Source organism: Myotis myotis, unplaced genomic scaffold (assembly GCF_014108235.1).
Source record: "Myotis myotis isolate mMyoMyo1 unplaced genomic scaffold, mMyoMyo1.p scaffold_m19_p_8, whole genome shotgun sequence".
NCBI classification, from domain to species: Eukaryota; Metazoa; Chordata; class Mammalia; order Chiroptera; family Vespertilionidae; genus Myotis; species Myotis myotis.
The window spans coordinates 78168708-78177607 of record NW_023416390.1 but is presented as its reverse complement, the minus strand read 5'-3'; positions in this window follow the sequence as shown (position 1 = coordinate 78177607).

Genomic DNA, 8900 nt, shown 5'->3' with positions numbered 1-8900 from the left:
CAAAACCAAGATACGTGTCCTTGACTGGAATCGAACCTGGGACCTTTCAGTCCACAGGCTGATGCTCTATCCACTGAGCCAAATCGGTTAGGGCACTTTTTGTATTCTTGAAGCTTCTAACGTGTGAATTAATTTTTTAATCAGAAAAAATAGACATTATTATTTTCTTATAGTCAGCCTCTCTGTTAATATCCTGTGAGTTGTGTAGGACTCACATTTCCTTATTCTTTTCCTCAAATCAAAATTCTTTGGGGAGAATTTTTCTCATGGGTGCTGTGGTAGCTGTGTTCCTGTGGAGAAACTTGCAATAATCCTGCCCATGAAATAGCTATGTAGGCCACCTGGGCACTTGGCGGTCACACAACAACTCTGTTGTCATCAGCAGCCTGTCTCCACCTTATTGATTAACTGGTTATTAATTAACCTTCCTCCTAGGCAGACATTTTTGCACCCAATTCTCTAGTTCATATCTGCTGTCAAGCACCATTCCCTTCATTTCACCTACAATAAGAATTGAATGGAGAGGATTTAACTTCCTGCCAAAGAGACCAATTCAAAAGCAGGGCCAACACCAGACACCTAATTCAATTATTCTTACATTTATTTAAGCTCCTGATGTGTACCAGTCATTGTTGACACTAAAGATATAGAAACCACGCTGGCATAACCCTTGCCCTTTGGGTGCTAATAATAGACTGGTTGGAGAAGGGGATGGGGCCAGGAAAGAGCAAGAAGCAGGTTTAAAACAAATGGGACTCACCAGTAGTGATGCTAATGAGCAAAGGAAAACCGTGGCCATCGCCATAGAGACGGGAAGAAGATGCAGGATAGCGGCAGTGGAGGAGGGCAAAGCCTAAGCTTGCGCATTTCCCAAGAGCAGTGGTTTGGTCCCCAGAACAGCAGCACCAGCGCCTCCTGGGTCTTATGAGACATTCACATTCTTGGGCCCCACTCCAGACTTCCCAAGAATTAGAGACTCTGGAGGCAAGCCCAGCCATCTGCATTTTAGTCCATCCTCCCCTTTTCACTCCCTTCAGCCCACCCCCCACCTCTACCACCTGGGATTCTGACAGCCCCAGAGCTTGAGGACCTCTGATCTAACATTCAGTGATTGGCAGATTCTAAACAACTCAGAAAGGCAAACACAGCAGAAAACCTGGCATGGATGAATCACCTGTGCCTCCTGAAAAAAACAGAAAAGGTGCCCCTGGACAGATGCCCAAGATAAGCTAACAAAAAGCCCTGTTGCTGTGGCAAATTGAAATCTGGGCGTATTTATGATATGCTAGCTCAACAGTAAGTTAAATGCCTATTTGAACAATTCAGAAATGACACTCTTGCCATTGCCTATTTCAACCATTCCCAGGAGTGCTGAGAGAGAGGAAATCACCCAGCAACAGCTGAATTCCATGAATCAAGAGAATCATGTACATTTGAACCTGCACAGGTGGTAGGGTGTGATAAGTGCTTTATTAGAAATTTGAACACAATGCAACAGAGAGCACTGGAAGTAATCACTGCTGCCTGTAGGTAGTTAAAAGAAGGCTTTACTGAACAGACGTGTAATGTGGAGCTCAAATGGCTAGAATTTGACGAGGTAGAGAAAAGAGCAGGAACAATAGTTGGGGTGGGGGGCGGTCACAAAGGCCTCCTGGAGTCAGAGAAGGATGGGAAGGTGGGTTACAAAGAGGCTCAGTGCCAGGCTGAGGAAGATAAACATTTTCTGTAGAAAGTGGGGACCATTGGAAGGTTGCAGCATAATGGTGTGATGAACTAGACACATAGAAAGACCATTCAGTATGAGCAGAGAGAATGGATTGGAGTGAGGCCAGTCAATTGAGATTATGGGTGATTTGTGTTTGAATGTTTTCTACTATGAATGTATTTTGCTCACCACTTGCACTAGAATTAGGGCGTGTGGACTCGAAGAGCAGGTGCACCTCAGCACATGGGCAGCTGGAGACGAGACTGAGGAGGTGAGAGAGCAGGGAGCAGGGCCACAGGCAGAAGCATCAGCCCCAGAATGAGGAGAGGCCTCTGACTTCTGAGGTCAGAAAGAAGCGGCTGCAAATGCATAAGATGCAAAAGGTTTTAAGTGGAATCAAGTTGAGATCCTGTGTACAAAGGCCTCTACATTGCATTAATGAAGACAGCACATTGTTGCCTGGGAATGCGGATTGGGCCTTGTGGGAGCTTGAGGAGCAATGCAAAGGTTGGAATAAATGACAGCCCATGCCCTAGAGGTCGTGTTATGTGCCAGGCACTGTCCTAAGTGTTTCATTTGATTCTCACAACAATACTATTAATATCAGACACGATTAATATCACAACATTTCACAGAAGAGAAAACTAAAGCATAACAAGGCTACAGTCCCACAGGTGGTAAGCGGTGAAGCTAGAATTTGAACCCAGGCAGTCACCAAGCAATGCCAGGATTTAGAGAAGGAATACCTTAGGCATGATTCAAAGAGCAAGAAGTAGTATGGAGAGCTCAGCTGAGTCAAAAACCATGTATTCGTCAGGAGTCGGTCTGAAGGCCCGCGCTTGCTCACTTCTACAGAGAGAACCGTAGGACTATACTGTGTTCTCTGGACTCTGGAGGAGAGACGTCGGGGGCCACCCTTAAAATGTTGCCATGAGTTGCACTCACAGAAGGTGCTGTGAGCTCCCACATCACGTGAGAAAGCCTCGGTTGGAGCGGTTGGAGCGTTCCGTGGAGAACACCAACTGGGACAAGCAGCCGCCTGCTGGGCCAGAGCCATCCTGTCCCAGAAACCCCGGGAACTACAGCAGGAAGAGGGCTGCTTTCCAGCGCCGTCTTTGCCTCATCCACTGTGGAACTGGAAGTTCTTCAAATATTTGGGGAACAGCAGCTGCCAACTAAGCTGAATCAAAGGATCTAAAAATAGCTAAAGAAAACACAAAGAATGTGAAAATCAGGTTATTTGGGAAGCCAAACCAAACTTAGAAAGACTACAAGATGGGTGGGGAGCAAGAAAACAGAACCACAGCCTCACACCCCCCACCCCCGGGAACTAATTCCATCCCTGATTGTTGTCCCTTTGCTGCATAGGGCTCCTAGGGCTCACTCTCTCTGCTGCTCCTTCTGGTGAAAAATGCTCTCAGGCCACCTTCACTGAACATCAAAGCCTTCTGATCAGATCAGTAAACTGTCTTGTCTGGTACTGTACTCACATCAAACAGAATCCCAGGACAGCAAAAGGGGCCCACGCTATTCCCTGTTGTCAGTGGGGGGGCCTGCCTTATGTGCACCGGGAATAACTTGCAAAACCTTAAGTGTCGGCAAAAAATACTCAGCCCCCGGGTCCTTACATGTGAGATTTTGAGGTGCCCAGAGGAGATCCAGCATAGATTTGGGTAGTGAGAATGACTGTCACACCAGAAAACCCTCCTAACAGTAACTTCACTCATAAGGGCATATTATACACAGGCACACACACACACACACACACACACACACACACACACACACATACACACTAAGTGTAACAAGACAATTGGAACAGTCCCAGGGTCAGTGCAGCAGTTCCATATTGTCAGTGCAATTGGGGGCCATCCTCATGCACACCTACCACGCAAGTTATATAGAAAAAGGCTCCCGCTCTGTTCAGGTTGGTGCCTTCATGCCCTGCCCTTCCAAAGTGATGGGTATGTGTTCCCAGCTAGGTCCTATTTTAGTCTCTCCTGCCTTTTCTGTCTTCTGGAGGCCACCAGATTCCTTGGCTCATGGTCCCTTTGTCCATCTGCAAAGCACATCACCACCACATCTGCTTTCATCCTCACATCTCCTGCCCTCTTCCCAGACCCTCTTGCCTACCTCTTTCTAAGGACCCTTGTGGAGCCACTGAGCCCACCTGGACCATCCAGGTCACTCTCTCTATGTCAACATCCTTAACCTAATCACACCCACAAAGTGCCTTTTGCCATGTAAGGAAACACATGAATAGGGTCCAAGGGTTAGGACGTGAACATCTTCAGGGGACCATCACTCGGCCTAGCATAGGGCCTCAGAGACGTGTCTCTGGCTGTGTCCTCCACTCACTCTAAGGGAACAAGCCACTCTTCCTAAACATTTATGTCTGATAATTCTGGAAAATTCCACATGTGTTCCTCAGACAGCCCTTTTAGGTACCCCATGGCATGACCCTTTATTTTAGTTCACTATGGTAATGCTTCTTGATAGAGTGTGTTAGAGGCTTTCCAGAAAAACAGAACCAAACAAATAGGATACACACATATATTATAAAAATGGTTCACACAATTATGGAGGCTAACAAGTCAAAGATCTGCAGAGCCCATATCACAGTTTGAGCCCAAAGGTCAGAAGCTGCTGTAGAACCCGGAAGAGCCGATGCCCCAGATCAAAGGGCTGCAGGAAGCATAATCCTCTCTTACTAGAGGGGAGTGAGCCTTTTTGTTCCATTCAGACCTTCAACGCCTTGGAAAAGGCCTACCCGCATCAGGGAGGGCAATGGGCTTCACTCAGTCTGCCCATTTAAATCTCATCCAAACACCTTCAGACACTTAGAATGTCTAACCAGACATCTGGGCATCCATGGCCGGGGTAAGTTGGCAGCAGTGGCAGTGCACTGCTCATGCCCAGCTGAGCCCTGCTGGGAGAGTGTCACCAAGCACCGACCAAGTCACCCTTGCCCTCTACAGTCCGCACCGTGGGTGGCCAGAGGCCACTAGTACCTTCGCCCATCACTGCAGAGTCAGCACCCCCACCTGGATCCAGCAGGGCAGATGCAGGGCCACCTGAGGGCTCCTCGAAGGAGGCAGGAATGAAACACGTTCCATTTGCACCACACCCTTGATTGCAGCTGCCTCCTCCTGCAGAGGCATGCAACACGCCCGCCTTGCCTGCCCCCCTCCCTGCACTGCGAGACAACCTTATGCACTTTAACTTTCTGTTCCTTCCCTTGAGCTCTTTTCCTGCAAAACCCTTCATGTTTTCATGTAAGTAGACCCCCCACGTAGATCTCTGATGCCTCCTCCTTCCAGTCAGCTCTCCACAGGATCAGGCAAGCCCGACTCTAAGATACATGATTCAAAATGTAAACCCAGGCTGAGAAACCTGCTGAAGATTGTCCAGTCTTCAAGAAGAAAGGGATGTCAGCAGTGTCCTGAGCACCCGGGAGCAGAGAAGAAGTGGGAAGTTTAGGGGTAGTGGGATATGGGGGTGAGGGATTAAGTTATGCCAGTTAGGCCCAGCCCTGTCTGTTGGCTGCATGGTTTTCCTGAGAACAATGAGGTTTACCCACTGTCACCTGCAGACCTGTCACTGGGCAGCCTTTCTGATCCTGAACTCCCCTTGACACATGAAGATGCTCTAGCCAGAATCCTCTCCCTTCCCCCTCAGCCTGCACTGTCAATCAGCCCCACTGATCTGGACAGACGCGCATCTCCAAGGCTGCTGGAAAAAGCATTCATATTTCATGAAAACCTAACCTGGCTGAGTGTGCGGCGGTTGGGAGAAAGGCCCTGGTGCTGTGTGGAAACAGAGCTCAGAGGCCCCAGGAGAGAGGCTGCCTTCGTAGGTGGGGTCTGCAGAGTCAGGGGCCGCAGAGCCACCGACAGGCTTCAGGTTGGGTTTGGGGAGCACAGGATGCTTAGGGGGTCTCGTCAGAAACCTGTCAGCCAGGTCAGGGAAGGGACTGACTTTCAGCTCAACTCCAAAGGCACCAAAGGTTGGCCATGAGTACCCTTGCCTCACAGCAACCCAGGGGAGCAGCTAAGAACACAGGTTTGCAATCCAATAGTCCTGGGTTTCAGTTCATGCTCAGCTCTTCTTTGGATAAAGACTTTATCTCTTTACTTTACTTTATCTCTCAGCATTAAGGATGCTTTGCCTCATATGAAATTGAACAACAGCATCATTAACAGCTCCACAGTTTCATTAGGGACCCAGATTGGTCCGCTATTCTGTCTCCCTAGTACGTGGCTTCCGTTCTCAACATCACCTAATGGTCTGAGATGCTCATGGAGCTTCCAAATTGCAGGCTGCACGGAGGGGAAAAGCTAAAATGGGGGGAAAAAAGGTCTCTTCCTCTCCTCTGGGTACGCAGGTCCTTTTAGCAGCTGTCCTGCCCACACAACATACACTTATGCTTCCCTTTCAAGGAGGAGCGCTTGGTCTCAAAACCAAGCTACAAAATGTAAGGGCACCTGAGAAATATTACTTCTGTGCTTTTATTAAACTAGGTTCACTGCTCATCACCTCAAATAAAATTGGGCTCCTGTCACTAAGGGGGAAGGAGAATTGAATGCGGGGGGAGGCAACAAACACTTGCCACCGAGCCTCCTCTAGGTTCCTTTCTACTTAGTTCTGTCTCCAGCATCCTGCTCACTGTCTCCTCTCAGTAAACACCACAGTCGGGCACCAAGAGAGCAGGACTGAGGCGAGGGCGCAACATCTAAGAAGGCCCTGACTCTCAGACTCATGCAAGTGCAGATGCTGCCCCTGCATGAACCTTGGAAGGGGAGCCTCCTTAACTTTGCATCCTAGGCATCTTGCTGGCCTTGTCCTAGTCCAGCTCTGCCTCCTGTTGCCAGGTGGAAAGGCCCGCCCCTTTGTCCCCTCACCACATTGTGCAGGGTAATTTCCTTTCATTATTTGTTGTTTTCCAAGTGGGCAAAACTTCTATGTGAGCCTCAGCATTTAGGTCAGGTTAGGTTTCTTGAAGACCTCAGACCCCTTCAGACCCTCAAACACACAGATCACCCACAACCAGTACCCATGCCCCCAGAGAGCAGGCAAACGTGTCTGGGAGGGGAGGGTGCGCAACACTTTACCGGGAAGGGCAAGCCTGCCTTCCCCACAACACCGCTTCTCATTGCTCTGAATTTTACCACTGCTTCGGCCGGCCTGGCACCTCCCACCCCCACCTCGGCTCTGACTGCTTCCAGGAACACACCAACCGCACCACGCTAACGCTAGCCTCTCGCAGACCAGCTGGCCTGAAACAATGTGGATGCGTCGTGGGCGCCATACACAATAGGTTAATTTCCAGTCCAATTATAATAATGGCAATAATTGGCCACATTCAGGGAGCTGGCAATTTCCACTATTTTTAACCTGCATCACTCAGGCTCCTGGCTATGTGCACAGCTGGTTCCAAGAGAGCTGAGTTTTCTCCAGCTGGGAGCCTGGTGCACCGGAGTCTCCGCCCGCCCCTCTCTCTCAGGTGGTGTTCCTCCAGGGGGGCATCACCTGCCAGTCCAGGCTCAGGGGACCGTCACCCTGCTTCTTCCCTCCTGCCCTTCCTTCCCAGCTGGCTCTCCAAACCGGCAGAGACCCGATTTATCCTGTTATCACCGGTTGATAACCCGTGGGTCTTGAACTTAGAGCCCCACATAGAGCCCCTTTCCTCACCCCGCCATCCCCAAAGAACTTGTGTATTCCTAGTTTTATTTTGACAACGCACTTTCTGAACCCTGGTGTGGGCCTCCTGGCTCTGGGTGTTTCTCTGACATCACCATGGGCTTGACCTCCTGCCTCACAACATCTGCCAAGCGAGAGGAGGTATTGGCAGGACACTGGGGGGGCCACCCATACTGGGAAGCAGGAGGGAGGGGAGAGGGCACAGGAAATACTCCACAGCTTTCATCTTTTGCCCCATGGGTAGAAGGAAGTTTGGAGTACTCCTTGCAAACATCCTGGAAGGATTCTAGGGCAGGCAAAACCCTCGGGGGAGGATGGCCCCTGCTTTGCGCTTTCTGCGGTGCTTGTGTCTCTCTTATCTCCTTCCATCAGTGAACCCCTTAAAGGCAGCCATTGTGCATTTTTCTTTGGTCACTCAGCACAACTCTGACTGTGTCAATGCCCAGTGTTTGTTAAACAAATAGCACTGGGCACGTCTATAGCCTGGGTATGTTCAGACCTCACCAACCGGGCATTCAAATAAAGTCATATATCAGCCACATATTGTATATGTCATTTCAAAGGTGCCTATGGGCAATCTTCCTCTGTGTGCTCCTCACTGACCTGTTACAAATGGCTAAGTGAGAGGACAGAGCCAGCACTAGGGTGAGGAGAGGACGGCACTCAACTAGGATACAAAATGTCAGGAGCCCAGGAAACTCAGGAATGGGATGGACAACATTGTCATGTGCTTGTGTTCGTTTCCCAGGGCTACCGTCCAAAGCACCACAAACTGGGTACCACAGACAGCAGAAGTGTGTCTGTCACAGTACCAGCTGCTAGAAGTCAGCAACCAAGGGGTCCGCAGGGCCATGCCCCTCCCTGGCTCCAGGGATGAACCGCCTCTGCCTGGCCCAGCTCCAGGGGATGCGGACAGCCCATCCGCTGAGCCTGGCTCCACACAGGTGGCTCCCTTTGTGTCTCTGTGCTCACAGGCCTTCTTCTCAGGACACCAGTCACTGGACTCAGAGTCCCCCCTAAACCAGTCTGACCTTATCTTAACCAGTCACAGCTGCAAAGACTCCAGTTCGAAACAAGGTCACATCCTGAGGCTCTGAATTGAAGGGGGACACCATTCAATCCAATGCACAGTATTTCTTACCAGTAAAATCAAAATGAATGCAAAAAAAAAATCATGAAGAATAAAATTTTTAAATTCTAAGTAAAGGGAGAATCCGTGCCTGCACTAGCTGCCGCTCCTCCTCCACCTCCCCTGCCCTGCCCTGGGGAGATGACCTCTGAGCAAAGCCCCCAGAACAGTGTCAGGGCGCTGGGAAGACACTGACCCTTGGCCTGTGCATGTTGTCTCATGCAGAGACAAGAATTGCTTCCTGGGACGTGACTCCCAGGCGCTGCTGAAACACTTATTTTCCCTCTTGCATAGCTGTGCGTGCGGACGTGACTCCATTCCTAAAGAAAGAGGCATGAGGGAGAGGCCGTGCCCTGTGGCTGAGCT